General features: G+C 32.9%; 1 long non-coding RNA gene across 1 annotated transcript; it reads right to left on the reverse strand.

Moving 5' to 3' along the window:
* Positions 1 to 1,331: 1,331 nt before the first annotated feature.
* On the reverse strand, positions 1,332 to 17,563 carry LOC143647895 (uncharacterized). Its single transcript, XR_013158257.1, has 3 exons — positions 17,284 to 17,563; positions 16,329 to 16,439; positions 1,332 to 2,499 (listed from the first exon to the last, which is right to left on the reverse strand). It is a non-coding gene; the product is annotated as an uncharacterized LOC143647895 (long non-coding RNA).
* Between the last annotated feature and the right edge of the window lie 385 nt (positions 17,564 to 17,948).

Raw genomic sequence — 17,948 nt, forward strand, 5'->3', positions numbered from 1 at the left:
CTTGTTAGAATCCACTGACAAGTACATGACCACAGTAGGTACTAGTCAGAATCTATACAGGACAGAGCTATGCAGTACTTTGCTCCCAACTAGAGGACCTCTTCAGCTCTGACACCATTCAAGTTATTTCTTTTTTGCTCTTATACATATGGAAAAAAGATTTCTATTTCTATCCATGCCACTTTGAGCTCCTGGAAACCCCATGAAATTATCTCAGATCCTCTTCACCTACATACTATAGTACTCAGCTTCTCAACTTCTGGTTCAATATGTTACTTGGCAGGGAAGGAACATATACTCTCAGTTCTCAGTTCCTTCCAAGTCCATTGTATTCCCCATTGGGGCTTAGTTCAAGGGGGAAGAATGTGGCTCCTTCTCGGAGGCAGATAGTTGTTTCACACTATTTTCCTTCTGTCTCTCTTCTTCTCCCACTGTGCAAGCCAGTTTACACTCTCAGGGTGAGAAGGAAAAGAGCCTCTCTGGCTGGTCATGTTCATACATCCATCCAAGTCTTTTTCCTCCCTCATTAAGGACCTTACTTTTGAAATTAAAAAATTCAGAAGATGATTTTTTGAGGGGGTAGGGGCGGGCATGGGCATGCACCGGGTATTGAACCCGAATCTCTGGCATGGCAGACAAGAATTCTGCCACTGAGCCACCATCGCACTGCCTGAGAAGATGAATTTTAAATTCTCCAAATTCATTGTAACATTTCTTTGAGGCAGTGAGCCTTCCTGTTCTATTATGCCAAGAGTCACAAAGCCAAAAAAAAAAAGAAAGAAAGCATTAACAAGAACAATAAAACCACATGGTTACTAGATCAAAATATTATTCCAACACAACACTTATTCACTAGAATTAGTCAAGTCTTCCCTTCGTCACAGTATGCCACCTAGTTTTTCCAATGCTTCTTTTCAAAAATTGTCCTTGTAACACTATCATTTGTCACTTTCTGACAAGAGTTGGGAAGACAGTAAATTGTAATTCAAGCTTTATTTCCCTTACTGAAAATGCAAGAGCATCATCCAGTGGCAAAACTGTAACTGCAAAATTTTCAACCTACATAGACCATATACTATTTCAATTAAGGAAAATACACATTTCCCTGTTCTGTTTTCCTAATGAATTTTCCAGGCAAAAATTGTAGGGCATTTAGATGACTGCTTATTACTCAGCTACCTTGAAATGTCCAGCACAAGTTTTTCCAAGCTCCTCTGATGTGAAGTTCCCTAGACCTGACTTCTGAAGAATGATGTCAAGGACAATTCTTTCTTATAGAGACAGGTGGTTGGTTGTAACTAAATTCTGAGAGCCAAGGCTGTAAGGAACCAAGCAATGGAGGCATTAACTCCTCTAAGGAATTGTTATTCTTTAAACAACTTCTTAGTGTGTTTTTCTGATTGCCCTGGCCATTAGGACACTCAAAGACAGATACAAAGTCATTTTTAAACATCATTGCATATATTAAGACAATGTTAATGGCTCCCAGAGTTGGTTGAGCATATTTCAAAGACTTCTATTAAAGGTTTCTTTCTTTTAGTGTCAAATTGTATGTGTGGTAAATTTTCTATTATTATTGTTGGGATAATCATTGGTGTTTTACAGGTTTGTCCTGGTATGCTTAATACAATTATAAGCAATGTTATATAAGGTGCTACACAGTAGATGCTTCTGGAAAATACCATTGAGTCTGGGAAATTATAATATACCCCCCAAATCACCAGGCCTAGGAAAGATGTAAAATTGCTACCAAAATTTCCACTACCTCACAATAATCTAACAGTAGTTTCACTTAATCTCTTGACTTAAAAGGGAAAAAAATGAGCAGAACCATCTGAAGCTATGTCTCACTGTCAGATTCCATTATGCTGGGAACATCTGAAGTCAGTATGCATTGGGCCACCACTTTATAGAATTTTAAGGACTGGAAGCAGATATTTTTGGCAAAGACAGTCAGTTTCTCCAAGACTTGTCCTTTCGTTTTCCATAGTAATGTGGGTATAGCATGAATGAAGTCTTAGAACTGCTGGGGTTGTGAAGTGAAGGTGAAGAGCATGGGTGATATACAAAGTGTCTGTTCCAGCCATTTAACTGGAATTAAGGTTTTTAAAAATAAAAGATGCCTACTGTTTGTAATTTGGCATGTTTAAAATAGTTTATGTGATTAATCGAGGATTCTGGAACAATAGATTCCTGGAAAAAGTCAGCATATTTTTGATCCATGATCTTCACTGTCAGTACCCTGTCGTTCACTTCTTAAACTGTTCTCTGATATTTAGGCCAAGAATTAATAATGTTCATGTTAATGCAAGTTTGTTTAAAAGATGCCTGTGAACTTTGTACCATTCCATTTGCACAGTCCCACAATATTGAGAAAGCTGAGTAGATGAATTCAGGAATGACATAGAAATCCAATCATCTTCATCTGGATTTTATGTAATTTTAGCTTTTGTTTGCCTTTTCATTTTCCTTCTTTTGTAAAACACTTGAAACATTTATCTGCATGCAAAAAAAAATGATACACATATTCAGCAGACATATTTGACAGTAAACAGCAGCTAATATTACAAAGTCTGCTAAGATCCCATTATAAAAATTCATGAGTAATTTCTTTTATCACTACAATCACAAACACCGTTTAACTTTTCCACTGTTTTGTCCACCTTCGTGTAAATTTAAACTCAAAAATCTGTAAGAGTTGACTTAGGAATTGACTTTCTCTGGGAAAGAGTAATAAAATATAATTTAAAGAAGATGGGAATATTTTATATCTCTATACCTCTTCCTCAAGCAATGGAGGAAACATTTACTGAGCACCTACTTAGATACTATGTTAAATGCAAAGCAAATATTTGACCTCTATCTCAAGGAGTAACTAATCACCTGACTAAATTTTTGAATCAATCCTAAACACGATAAAAAAGATAGCATAAGTTCTAGGAAAAATGTATGGTATGGTGAATGCCAGAAAAACTGATGGGACTAACTAGTCCAAATTCTTTATATTTGAGGACATTTTAAGAAGGGTATTGGTCTAAATGAAAAACAATTTCCTGAAGTTCTTCCAGGCCTAAAATTGCTGGGACCACCTAACAAAAATCAAAGTTCTCCCCTGCTTTTCTTGGAAATCAGTGAAGTACAGGCTTTGATGAAATGTCTTTGGCAATGTCAATGACACAGGCAATTTTTCAAGTTGAATTGGAGATGAGTCAGGTTAAAAATAAATATAGCATTTGTGCCAAGATACCCAGGCCAAACTACCCACTTCCATGTGGGAACAATAGGGCAAACACAGTAAATTTCACTTTTTAAAATGTTAATTGAACTGACATTAAAGTAAGACCTCACTAGCTATGTCCTGTTATGAAAAATATATTTGAAGACATCAAAAATATGGCAATGAAAAAGAGGAAATGCATAAAAATAAATGCCTACATGTTTCTTCCACAGTACCACTTTCAGGTACAGGAATATAATCATCATGCTTTTGTAAATGGGAGATACTAATTTCAATGAATCTTCGTTAAAGTTTCTGAGCTTGTGGTAAAATGTGCTGGCTATCTGCTCCAGAACTTGTATTAAAATTCTAGCCAAGAAGTGTTATATTAGTCAGGGTTTCTAAAGAAACAGAACCAAGAGGAGATATCTGTAAATATGAGATTTTATAAGTGTCTCACGCAGATGTGGGCATGCACGAGTATAAATTCTGTAAGGCAGGCTGTGAGCTGCCAGCTCCAATGAAGGTCTTCAATGAATTCCTCAGGAGAGGAGGGTGGCTGAAGTGGAGAAGTGATTTTCTCTTCTGACTTCTCCTTTAAATTCTTCGATTGATTAGAGTAAATATTGCTAATTGTGGAAGACACTCCCCTTGGCCAACCCAGTTGTAATCAGCCATGGATGCAATCAACATGTTGATTTAGTAAACCAGTCTTTCGATTTATTAACAAGCCACAAAATGTCCTTGCCGTAGTGTTAGGCCAGTGCTTGCTTGACAACTGGGCACCATCACCTGGCCAAGTTGACACATAAACCTAACCATGATAAGTGTGTACATACTAGCTTCCTAAGTTAGGAATTTTATTAACCCTTCTCCTATTTTATATATTCTCTTTCAACTCTTTCCTTAATTATCCACATTTGTATACTCACTGGAGAAAGTAAACCTGAAACCTAGAAAATGAGTGAAAGGTGGAAAATAGTCCAGAGAAGCAGTAGAAAGTGACATCTACACAAAAGGGAATGGCATATACAAAAACCAGATGAGAAGGAACATATATAAAATAATTTAGATTAGTTCATAACTGCTTAACTATAGAGTTTAAAAATGTGAAATGGATACAGTTGAGTATTAGGTAATATGTAGAGAGATTTTTAAGCCAAGTTAAGGAATTTGGGCTTTACCTTTTGTCATAGCAGGCTTAGAAATTAACACCACACACTGCTCAGCTTAAGCAGCAGGAATTTATTATTTCATAGTGTTAGCAGCTAGTAGTACAAAATGAAGGTCTAGACAGGCCTTGCTTTCTCCCAGAGTCTGTAGCATTCTGGTGCTTGCTTGCTGCAATATTTGGGGTTCCTTGGCTTGCATCTCTGCCTCCATCACATGGCAATTTCCTTAATTCTCTGAATTTTAGCTTCTACTAAAATTCTGTCCATATTTTCTTTGCTTATAAGAATTCTAGTCATATGGATTGATGTCCACCCTGATTTAATTTGGCCTCATCTAAATAAGATCTTTGTGGATTATAGTCAGAAAGGAGTCCAATTTTTAACTAATAATATCATCTTCAAAGATTTTATTTACAAATAAGTTCACAAACCCACAAGAATGTGAATTAAGACTCAAAAACATATTTTATGTGGTACATGATTGACTCCACAATACCTCTTTAACAACTGATTTTCCTCAAGTGACATGATCGGACTTGCACTTTAAAAAGATTGTGCTGGATGTTGTGAAGAAAATGAATGGAATGGAGAAATGGTAGAATAGAGATGGTAGTTTTCTGACCTGGGATAAAGGCAGATGTGATGCCTTCCCTATATTTTTCCTATTTTCTAATGGCTGGATGTCTGAATCTGCAACACATTTTGACAGATGTCTTACAGAATGGAAAGGTATTGATTTGGAAGGAAAATACATCCCTGGAGCAAAGTATTTCACCTGCCTAGAGTACTATATGTGACAATAAAAACTTTTCCTGTTCTTTAATCAATTGAATTCTCTGGTTCTCTTTGTTACATTAGCCCAACTTTCATGCTTACAAACACTGGAGTGGCTGTAATAAAAAAAAAAAATTGGTTGGATGAAAACAGGAGAGAGCCTAGAAATATCAAAAGTCAAGGAATGGGTAGAGAAAAAGGAACACCAAAGAATACTGAGCTGTTAGTAAAGGATGAAGGAAAATTAAAAGCTAGGGGAAGGGCAGGTCATGGTGGCTCAGCAGGTAGACTTCTTGCCTGCCATGTCGGAGACCTGGGTTCGATTCCTGGTGCCTGCCCATGGTAAAAAAAAAAAAAAAATCTAGGGAAAGAGTGAGTCTAAGGAATAGTTTCAAAGGGTACCTGGTAAGGTAAAATAAGAACTGAAAAGCTTCCACTGGATTTGAAAATAAAGTTACTGATGGTTATGTAGGTGTGACAGAAGGGATGTGGCAAGGCAGATCCATATATGATTACTACAGTAATTATGACAGGTTATGGAAAATAAGCATGATGGAAAAGAAATATGACACAGAGTTGACTTATGGATACAGTAAAAAATATAGTAGTAAATAATCCAAAAGAGTTCTGTAAGTAACCAGGAGGAAGGAAACTTGGGATGAGAGAGTACTATATCTGAACTCTCATAAGTAGTGAAGTTTTTGATGAAGAGAAGGTCTAGGAATGTGGTATAAGAATTGTTACATAATAAAATTGGCTAGGGCACATTTTGAATTATATTTAGAGACTTCTACCATAATTATGGTTCAGATTCACACTCCTACTCCAAATAACTATAAAACTAGATGAAACAGCATTGAAATTAGTTCTGTTATTAATAGCAGGTAGTGTAAGACTGTGATCCTTGAGAAAAAGGGAATATGAGATATGACTTTTATATCTGTCCTAATTTTCTTATTAAGGGAACTGTTATGACTACAACAGAAGTTGGTGAAGCCTAAGCATAAACAAACTCATTGAGTTATGGAGGCAGACATAAGATTTTGGCTCTGCTAATGTGACAAATATGACTGGGATTAGGGTACCAAAAAGGTGAGTGTTGTACAGGCAGAGATAGTGTAATGGAGTTTGCTTCAGGTCTTGGGTCAAGGATGGACTCTGCATTTACAGAAAGGATTCCTAGAGGTTTAGTAGGGAGCAGCTGCTGTGGGGATGAGGGCTGAACAAAATCGTATTATATATGATTTATGGACACATATACTAACAATGAAAGTATTAAAACATGATTGGGAAAAATACACCAGTATTACAGTAATATTTGCTTCTCATATAGGAGGAGGGAAATGGATTAAGGTTAAATGATAGTCTGTATCTGTAGCATTACATTTCTCTCAAAATAAATTATTTAAGAAAATTATTGTAAATATTTTAGCCTGGGTTATAATGGGTATGTTTCCCAATAATTCTTTGCATGACTGAAATAACCCCTAATGTAAATGTAAAAATCTGTTACAGATTTCTCTTTTGTATCATGATGGAATGACAAAGACAGGACTTAAATTCATGGTATAAACAATTAGAACCTGACAAAATGTATGAAACACCAAAGTGAGGGAACACAAACAAGGTGATCCTGCTATTTCTCCAGTTTTCTACTTGTAAGAAATTTCTAGGCTTCTGATTTAAGGAGGTGTATTAGTTAGGGTTCTCTAGAAAAACAGAATCAACAGGAAACACTTGCAAATATAAAATTTATGAAAGTGTCTCACGTGACCGTAGGAACGCAGAGTCCAAAATCCACAGGGCAGGCTGCGAAGCCGATGACTCCAATGGATGGCCTGGATGAACTCCACAGGAGAGGCTCACCAGCCAAAGCAGGACTCGAACCTGTCTCCTCTGAGTCCTCCTTAAAAGGCTTCCCATGATTGCATTTAGCATCACTAATTGCAGAAGACACTCCCCCTTGGCTGATTACAAATGGAATCAGCTGTGGATGTAGCTGATGTGATCATGACCTAATCCTATGAAATGTCCTCATTGCAACAGACAGGCCAGCGCTTGCCCAATCAGATGAACAGGTACCACAACTTGGCCAAGTTGACACCTGTCCCTAACCATGACAGGAGAGGAAGCACAAGCATAATATAGTGGCCTCATTGAACTGAGGAGATGAAGATCACATTCAAGAAAACTGACTAAGATGGCTGGAAATTGTGGAATAGCTACAGGAAGGAGAGAGTTACTCATAAAGAAAATTCCAGAAACATGCATGTGGTCCCCTTGTATCTTTTTCTAGTATTTGGCTGGACATAAACATAGTGAAAGTTTGACAAAGCCAGGCAAAAAAAGAACCCTGGAATTATAAACTGAATAATTCCCAGAGCTTTTACAAGGTTAGTTTGATCTCTGATAGCCAGAGTGAAGAGTCTTTGGAAATAAGCTGAGACTTTCAGTGAAGGCCTCAAAGGTATTAAACATTGAAAGTAGAGCTGAACTAACTCTGGAATGAAGGCTACTTACATCTATCCTAGAAAACCTTAATAACAGGGCTTCAAATGGTCCAAATGATCAATGAATGATTTAACTGTCTTTAAAAACAAAACTTAACTCTCTTCAAGGAAAACAACAAAATATGTATACTCAGAAACATAATAATCATACTGCATTGCATGTATTCATTTTATTGTATTCATGCAAAACAAATGGCTAGACATACTGAGACACAGGTAAATGTGACCCATAACGAGGGATAAAAATCATCTAAAAGAAACAGACACAAATATAGCAGAGATGAAAGAACAGAAAATAATGCTAAGAAAAGCCACTATAGTGTTGTTCAATTATTTAGAAGAAAACATGAACATAATGAGGAGAGAAAAAGATGTAATATAGAGATTAAAAATACAATATTAGTAATGAATATTTCACTAAATTGCATTAACAGAAGGTTCAGCACTGAAGTAAAAATGATCAGTAAATTTGAAAGCAAGAAAATACAGTCTTTCTAAAACGAAACAAGATGAGAAATAAGGCTGAGAAAAGGAAACAGAGCTTCACTTACTTGTGGAACAATATCAGTATAATATACATGCAATTAGAGTACCAGGAGGAGAAGAGTGAGAGGGAGAATAAAAATATATGTGAAGACAAAATGGATAAATATTTTTCAAATTTGATCAAAACTAAATCTACAGTTAAAGAAGCTGAATGAACACCAAGCAGGACAAACAGACACACACACACCACAAAATTGCACCAATGCAAATAATAAATTGCTGAAAACCAATGATAAAGCAGAAATTTTAAAAACTGCCAGAAGAAAAAAAGAACATATTTTATCTGGAGGAACAGATTAAAATTATTGCAGACTTCTTGTCAGAAATTATGCAAGGCATAATATAATAGACTTACGTATATAAAGTGAATTGTTGGAGAAAAGAAAGTATGTCAACCTAAAATTCTTTATTTAATTAATTAATACTTCCAAGATGAAAGTGAAATAAAACTTTCTTAGACAAAGAAAAGCTGAAAGAAGTTGTGTTTCCAACAGATCTGAACTAACTTAGGTAGAAGTAAAATGATGTTAGGTGAAAATTAGAATACATTTAAAAAATGAAAGATATCAGAAATTATAAATACATGAGTAAATATTAAATATATTTTCCACTTTTAAATTTATTTAAAAATAGAAATGTTTAAATTAGGGAAGTAACTATTATGATGGGCTTTATAATATTTAGGCAAGTAAATTATATGACAACAGTAGCACAGAGAACAGGAGGAGAGAAAGGGAAGTAAGGTATTATATGGTTTTTGCATTATTAGTGAAATAGTGGAGGAGTAATTATTTCAAGGTAGACCATGAAAGTCTTTTATTGTAAACCATAGAGCAACCACTAGGCAATAAAAGAAATAGGCATAGCTAATAAGATAAAAGATAAAGTGGAATACTAAGAAAGAGTTTAACCCAAAAGTAGGAAGAAAAAGAGGAAAAAAGGGAACAAAGAATACATAAGGCAGAAGAAAAATCAAGCTGACTTAAACTTATGGCTTCTGAGAGTGGTTAAAAAAACAGAATCAACTATAAGCTATCTACAAGAAAACTTTAAATATAACAAACAAATACAGAGAGGTTAAATGTAATCAGATGGGAAAACATAAACATTAATAATAATGATAAAGGGGTAGATTCATCTAGAAGATATTAAATGTGTCTGAATATATATGAAACAAGAGCTGATAGAATTAAATAGAGAAACAGACAAATTCACAATTGTAATTGGAAATTTGTACAATCCTTTCAGTAAAAAGTAGATAAAAAATCAGTAGTGATAAATAGGATTTGGGCAATATTGTCACGCAACTGAGACTAATTGATATTAGAGAACATCACTGATATTAGAAAACCTCCCTCCTGTGAATCCACATTATTTTCAAGTACACATGGAACATTTACAAAGATAAGCCTTAATCTGGGCAATAAAACAAGCTCTCTGTGCACAACAAAATGAAATGAGAAATTAAATAGAGGCAGATAACTAAAAAAAGAAACAAACCTGAAGACAAATATTTAACACACTGCTAAAGAACTAATGAATAAAAAGAATTCACAAGAGAAATTAGAAAATATTTCTAGCAGAATAAAAAAACACAACATAGCAATACGTGTGGAATGCAACTAAAATAGTGCTTAGACAGAAATTCACAGCTTAAAATCTTATGGAAGAAGAAAGATCTGAAATCAAATTTGCCCAAGCTTCAACATTAACAAACTAGAAAAAACAATGCAAACTTCAGCCAAAGTAAGAAGAGAGGAAATAATAAAGTTAAGAGCAGAAATAAATGAGATGAAAAACAGAAAAACATTAGATAAAATTAATGAAACCAAAATCTGATTCTTTGAAAGCATAAATAAAATTCGTTAACTTTAAGATTGGTCAACAAAAACATGAAGAAGACTCAGGAGTGAAAAAGTTGATAATCATCATCACACATCCTACAGAACCAACAGACAACTTAGATAAATAGACAAATTCCTTGAAAGTTATGAATTACCAGAAGTAACTCAGTATTAAATAGAAAATGATAGAGTTATGTATTAAAGATATTGAATAATTAAGTCCCACCCCCCCAAAAAAGTCCAGGCCTGTATTGGTATATTCTCATAGGTACACTCTTTCAAACATTAAGGAATATCAATCCTATACAACCCTTTTTTGAACCAGAGTAAGAGGAAATGTTTCCTAGCTTATGTATTATTTCTTTGATACCAAAACATGCAAAGATGTCAAAAACTATATATCAATATGCTATAAACATAGAAGCAAAAGTTATTTCCAAATAACAATAAATTATATCATCAACTTATAACAAAGATAACATACCAGGATTTTAACTGAGGTTTATCTCAGTAATGCAAGGTTGGTTTATTATTTGAAAAATAATAAATGTAATCACCACATTAATAGAATAAAGGAGGAAAAAATCATATGATTATTTTAGTTGCCCCAAATAAAGAATTTGAAACATCAGCACTCATTCATGATAAAATTTCTCAGTAAATGAGGAATAAAAGGGATTCTTACACCCTGATAAAAAAGATTTATAAAAAACACACAGATAGCATCATACTTACATACTTACGGAGAAAAACTAAATGCTTTCCCCCTAAATTTGGGTGCATATACACATCAATCATCTCACAAAGAACAGGCAAAAATTTTACGTAGACACATTTGTGTAGAAAATATTTAAATGGGAAATAAGCACATAAAAAGAATGCTTAATATCATTATTTGATAGGAAAATACATATTAAAAGCACAATGACATTCCACAGTATACTCATTATCATCATTAAAATAACAGACTGACAGTATCAAATGTTGTCAAAGATGTGGAGCAAATATAACTTTTCTTCATTGTTGATGGGAATGTGAAATGAAACAAACACATTGTAAAACAGTTTTTCAGTTTCATAAATAGGTAAATATACACTTACCACACAACTCAAGATTTCCACTATTAGGAACTGACTCCCAAATTGAATATACATGTTCACACGAAGACTTGTATTAAAAAATTGCAGCAGTTTTATTCAGTACAGCCCAAATGAACATGCCTAAATATCCATCAACAGAAGTAATGACAAACAAAGGAATGAACTGCACACATGCAAAAGCATGGATTAATCTCAATATTAGCCTAAGCAAAGGAAGCCAGACATAAAAGAGCTCATACTGTATAGTTTCATGTGTTTGTAATTCCAGAAAAGGAAAATGTAATCGATGGTTCCAGAAAGCAAATTATTTACTGTCTCAGGCTGGAGAGTAGGGAGAATTTCTGGGAAAGGGCATAAGAAAATTTTTGGAAGGGACAGAAATATTCTGTATCTTGATTTTAGTTACATAGGCATATATGCTTGTCAAAGTTCATTGAAATACACATTCAAATGAGTATATTTTATTGCCTGTAAAAATTCAGTAAAGTTGATTAAAACAGTTGTATCACATTTATAAAATAATAAAGCCACAGACATAAGGACAGAGTATTTCTGCTATTAACTATAATAACCCCATAAAAATTTACATGCAAATACAGCTAAATAAGAATCTCTATTCTTATCCTGGTCTGAATCTTCTTTTTCTGTCATTATGTTGGAGTTTTACAGATGGACTAGTACTATCTTTTGCTTTGCCTTGTTTATGTCTCAAGCTAGACAAGTCTCTTCAAGGCAATGAAGGAATGCACAGTCCCACCACACGGAATTTATCAATTCATGGCTATTTCAGCTTGTAACTGTCACTAAGAAAAATGAAAACTGTGGGAACATTAGAAACAACAATTTACTCTGTTGAGTGCCATTATGACCGTGAGATCAAAGAATCACAGCAAGTGTTGTAATGAAATTTAGACCAAGCAAAGATTCCATCTTTATCATATCTTGAGGAATAACTCAATGCTTCAAAAGAACTCTAGGCATTCTGGCAGCCATTTTTTGCTTTTTTATGGGGATGTAAAAATTTATGAATACCATGAATACATTATCAAGAATATTTGTACAATCTGTAGGCTCTGAAGCTCATATAGCTGGATGTGAGCTCCCTCAGCTATCAAATATTTATCATATTTATAGTCATTTCTTGTAGGCCATAATGTCTTTATTCTGGAGTAAATGCCTCATTGGAGCTAATTCATATTTCTCCTTGCAATTTAAACAATTTTCTTTCATGCAAATAACCTATTAGGACTGGAGAACAGCTGGACAACATCCTCCAAATAATAGTGTCATGTTTAAAAACTCAAGGTCAGTAACTTCACAATTATGCTTTCTCTAAACCAAATAATCCTAATTCTTTTCTTCTTTAATCATGCATCCAGTTGCCTAGACCTTTTCTTAAGCCCCAAAACTAGACATTAGATAATTCTAATTAGATAGTTCTAAAGCATGTGTTTAAATCATTGACATCACTTCCCTTTTAACGTTTATTAGAATCAGTTTTTCCAGGAATACTAGTACATTTCCAATGTGTTGTGACACAAAATAAACTCCTCTGTGTTCAAAGAGATGCTCTGGTACACACTCAGCTATTCCTCCTATTATGTAGATTCTAATCCATTTCATGAAGTAAAGAAAACACTGCCTATTACGTGCTATCTGTGCAAACATTCTTTATTGAGGATGGATTAACTAACCCAAATTCAACACTTCCCCTGCATAGCATTCCTTATACTGAATGAACCAGGTGGAGCATTGTTTTAGGAATATAATTTAATTTCTGTTGAATGTCCTTTGTTCTCTTAAGGAAGGTGTACATCTTCCAAGATGATATTGACTCCTTACCAAGAATCAATCACTGTGCCACAAAAATGAAAGAGGGAAGTACTAATTTGCAAAGATGATACATGTTCTATGTAATCTGTAATCTTCTAAAAGAAAATTCTCCAGGTTCTTTTGAATCAAAGAGATAATACTGGGCTGGAAATCAAGGATCCTGAGACAGAGACTGACTCTTTCAAGTCTTTGTAAAAGCTCAAACCCAAGGTTGGGCTATGGGTTCTTCAGAACTCCTCCTTTCTCCCTCTACAAAGAGATTCTCCTTTATGAAAAGTCTTTGATTTTTTTTCTTAATTTTCTCAATAGAAACTGAATACATGAGCATTCATTTGAATTAAAAATTCATTTTACTAGTCTCATGAAATTTACTCACTTGTTAAGAGATCAGTTTCTAATAGAAATATGGGCTGATATTTTGATAACACTTGGAACAAAATTATTCTTAGTAATGCAAATATATAGTAAATAATTGGAATGTAACTATAATCAGTGACTCTATAAATCGTTTTGTCTAGACAATGTGGTGTTGAACAAACACAAGCACATATTTTACCAGCTGTTTGTCTATAAAACAACATCCAAAAAAAGTTCAGCTGATAAAGATCCTGCTAATACTAACTTTTTGACTAACATGAGACCAATAAATAAATGAATGCTTTATAAGTGGAATATGCTTGATAATTTTTCATAATTACTTTAGATAAAAGAAGTGCTTTTACTAAATTGTTGTCTAAATCACTAAAATAATCTCTAGGATTTTAGACATCCTTGGCATTGTGAAGGCAGATTATACAGCAAAATAAATGGAGCCCATTAGTTGTTTTATGGAAACATCAATGGTACCAGTCTTAATAGTAAAAATATAGTATTAATGATCAATTACCATAAACTTGTTTTTATAGACTTTTCCTTCCTATTTTTATAATAGAATAGAATTTCAACTATTTGTTACTCAGCTATGTGGAAACCTTAGGTACTTTAAATGAAATCAATTAAAATGAAAATTCATCTTGCTATTGTCCACCAATCTAGCCTGTCAAGTAAAAGGCCAATAATAATTTCTTTTTATTTGAAAAGTTTAAAAGACAGAGAAAAGTAAAAATTTCATTAAAACATGCATTCATGAATTCTCAAGCCAGAATTTTTGAACTGTTCAGAATTTGTATTTTAGATATTGTTATTGTGAAAACTGACACTTGACTGATGGGATTTAAATTACTTTTGCTCTCCTGACCAGCCCCATTCTTTCTTTTCCTTGTTAAGATGAAAACTACTATCGCCAATTTGACAGATATCTTTCCAGTACTGTTTTGTATTTTTGTTTCTATTGAAATTGAAAAACAATTTTTAATTTACACATTTTTATTTGGATAAAATGACATCATTATAATATAAAATCTTCTAATCCATTAACAGTGTTTTCCCCCATTTATTCTGATTTCCACTTATGTCCTTCAATAAATATTTTATAATTTTCTCCATAAAATTTTGTAAATCTTTTGCTAGATTTATCCTTATACTTTATTGTTATTAAGAATAGGATTATTTTATTATTATATTTCTGGATATTTTAAAACTAATACATAGGAACAAGAGCAATTTTTGTATGTTGATCATGTATTGTTAGTCTTGCTAAAATCTGTTCCTAGTTTTCAGATTCTTAAGTTTATTCCTGAAAATAATGAAAAATTTACCTCATACTTTACAGATATTAAATTTCTTACTTTTTTTGCCTTATTTCATTGGCTATGACATCTAGTACTGTAATAAATAGTAGCAGGATTAAATTTATTTTGTCTTATTTGAAGATAATGCTCATAAAGATTTTGATTATTAAATATGACATTTGATATAGGTCTTTAGTGTATATCCTTATCAACTTAAGGAAATTCCTATTAATTCCTAGTTTACTAAAATATTTTTAAAATTATGAATTAGTATTGAATTTTTCCATTTTATTCCATTACTGAAATTATCATATAACTTTTCTTCAACCTACTAATGTGATGAATCGTGTAGATATTTTTTATGTTATCCTGTCCTGGAATTTTTAGCATGAACCTAAATTAGTCAAAATATATTTTTTAAACACCATGAAAAAAATTTTCCACCTGGATATATTATTTTTGATACCAGTTTTCTCTGGTGTTTTCTTAGCTTATTATTTAAAATTCTCTAATTTTATATTTTCATGTTTCTTTTTGTTTTACATGTGTTTCTTGTAATACAGTAGTTGATCTTGCTTGGTATTTTCACCCAGTCTTACATTTCTGTATTTTATTAAGTGAACTTAATCAATGAAAATTGTGATTTCTTTTATGTCTGAATTCATCTCAGCCATTTCATTTTGTTTTTTTATTGGATCCTGTTTTATTTTATTTCTTTTACTGTATTAAAAAGATTTGTTTTATTTTTCTTTTGCTAAGTTAGACGTTATAGCTATTATTTCTATGCTTTTAGTGGTTTCCCTTAAATGTTTTAAAGCATAATTAACTTGATATTTTTCTGAAAAGGTCAAAAGTTATTCAACATTTTTTTTTCTCCGCCTATGTAATACAAGGCCATAATTTGCTTTAAATATCTTGAAAAACTTATCTGGAACTAGTATTTATCTGGAACTTTTATTCCATTTTTCCAAAAGTATTTTTAAGTTAATAGCATTTTTTAGTATCTTTGCTTGCATTCCTTCTTGCAAACTCACTCTTTCTTCTGAGTTAACATTTTTTTCTTGCTTGAGGAATTTTTAAAGGAATTCTTTAAGCAAGAGATTGTACATACAAAAAACTCATTTTAATGAATTAGTGCGTTTATTTTTTATTAATTTCTGTTTATTGTACATTAAATACATATAGTCTGAGCATAGAGCTAGATGAGTTTTAGCACATAAGTGTGTAATCAATCAAGATATAGAACACAGCCATGCCACCCTAGAAAATTCCCTGGTGTGATTTTCCAATTAATCCCTATCGCTTCCTTGAAATCAGGCAACCACTATTCTGCTTTTTATTCCCATGTATCATATCATATTTTGGGGGCCTCCATTCAGGCCACTACCTACCCTAAGTTCAAAAATATGTTTATTTTTTTCTTCTAGAAATTTCATAGACTTAGCATTTACATTTAGATCTGCAAATCCTCTCAACTCATTTTCATATATGGCATGAAGTGGGGTAATGGTTTACTTATTTATTTATTTATTTATTTATTTATTTATTTATTATTTTTTGCATGGGCAGTCACCAGGAAATGAACCTGGGTCTCCGGTACATTTATTTTTTCTATGTACTTGCTAGCAATAGATAAACATCTAGAATAATAGTTTTACTTACCTTTGCTTCTAGTTTTCCTCATGGTTATTTTGCATTTTATTTTTGAAAAATACCAAAAATTCTCTTTTTATGGCCTTGAATACATCATTCATATATATGAAATTTCTTTTGCTAAAAGAAAAAAAGGCTTATTTTTTCAGTGTTTCCTACATATTTTTAAATTTTTTGCATATTATAATTACATTGTATAAGTATAGAGTTTTAAATGAATGGAAACTTTCTAAAATATGATTTTGAAAAATGTTAATTTTTCTCTAAAAATCTAAATTCATAATGCCTGACAGGGAAATGTTACTTAAAAAATTTTTTTTTATTCACACACCATATAATCTATCCTAAGTGTACAATCAATGACTTTTGGTATAATCCCATAGTTATACATTTACCACCATAGTCAACATGAGAACATTCCCATTTCTTCCAAAAAAAAATTTCATACCTCTTATATCCCCCTATTATTGACAATTATCTTTGGTATAGTGCCTTTGTTACAATGAATGAAAGAATATTGTAATGTTACTGCTAACTATAGATCTCTGTTTGCTTTAATTGTATTTTTTCCATTATACTACCCTAGTATTAACACCTTGGAATAGCAAGGTATATTTGCTCTAGATCATGTAAGAACTTTCTTACATTTGTATAATTAACCACCATCATTATCCACGCTAGGTTTTGCTGCTATACAGTCCCAGATTTTATCCCCTAGCTTTCCTTCTGGTAATATACATGACCCTAGCCTTCCCCTTTCAACCAAATTCACACTCAGCTTTGTTCATTATACTTACAATGCTGTGCTACCATCATGCGGTATATATCAAATCTTTTTTTTTAACATGAGCAGGCACCAGGAAACGAACCCTGGTCAGATATAGAATCTCTTGCTCACTGGCAAAGCAATTGTAATATTATAATATAAAAATAAAAAGTGAAACAGAAAAAAGCAAAGCCATACCTCTGAAGGCTCCATCTTCGTTTTGTCCGTGGACTTAGAGTTTACAAAGAATACAGATCAAGGAACTTTAAAATGCTATGCCAACTAAACACAACTAAACATATCCTGACATGTTTCTTAGAAGTTGAAAGACTTATTGAAGTAAAACTGACTTATGAATGACTGTGGAACAGCTTTAGAGATGATCCAGCAGATGATTAAAGGACTGGAAACTAAGACAGATGTTGAGAAGTTAATAGGCTTGAATACACAATTTTATGAAGAAAAGATTTGAGTCATTTCATGCCAATCTGCAAATAAACAAAGGGACATTATTCAGTGAGTGGTGACCAGGTGTTTTCAAACTCACAAGCACAGAACAAGATAAAGTGGGTTAAAAATAAATTAGGAGGGGTTTAACTTCATTTGGAATAATTTCTTATAAGCAATGAAGTAAGTTGTTCAATAATATCCCTCTCTGAAACAGATAAATGAGTTTCTTCTCTATCTCTAATGGGTTCTATTGCTAGTGCTGTAATAGAAGATAAGCTGATTGTCCTCTCAAGTGTTCTTCTCACATTTTTATATTATCAAACCTTGATAGATGGGGTCCTCTAAGGCAAAATTCTCCTTCCCTTTATAATTTTCATTTACGCCATCTGATAAAGCCATCTTTACATGTTAAA

The sequence above is a fragment of the Tamandua tetradactyla genome, chromosome 10 (genome assembly GCF_023851605.1).
Source record: "Tamandua tetradactyla isolate mTamTet1 chromosome 10, mTamTet1.pri, whole genome shotgun sequence".
NCBI lineage: Eukaryota > Metazoa > Chordata > Mammalia > Pilosa > Myrmecophagidae > Tamandua > Tamandua tetradactyla.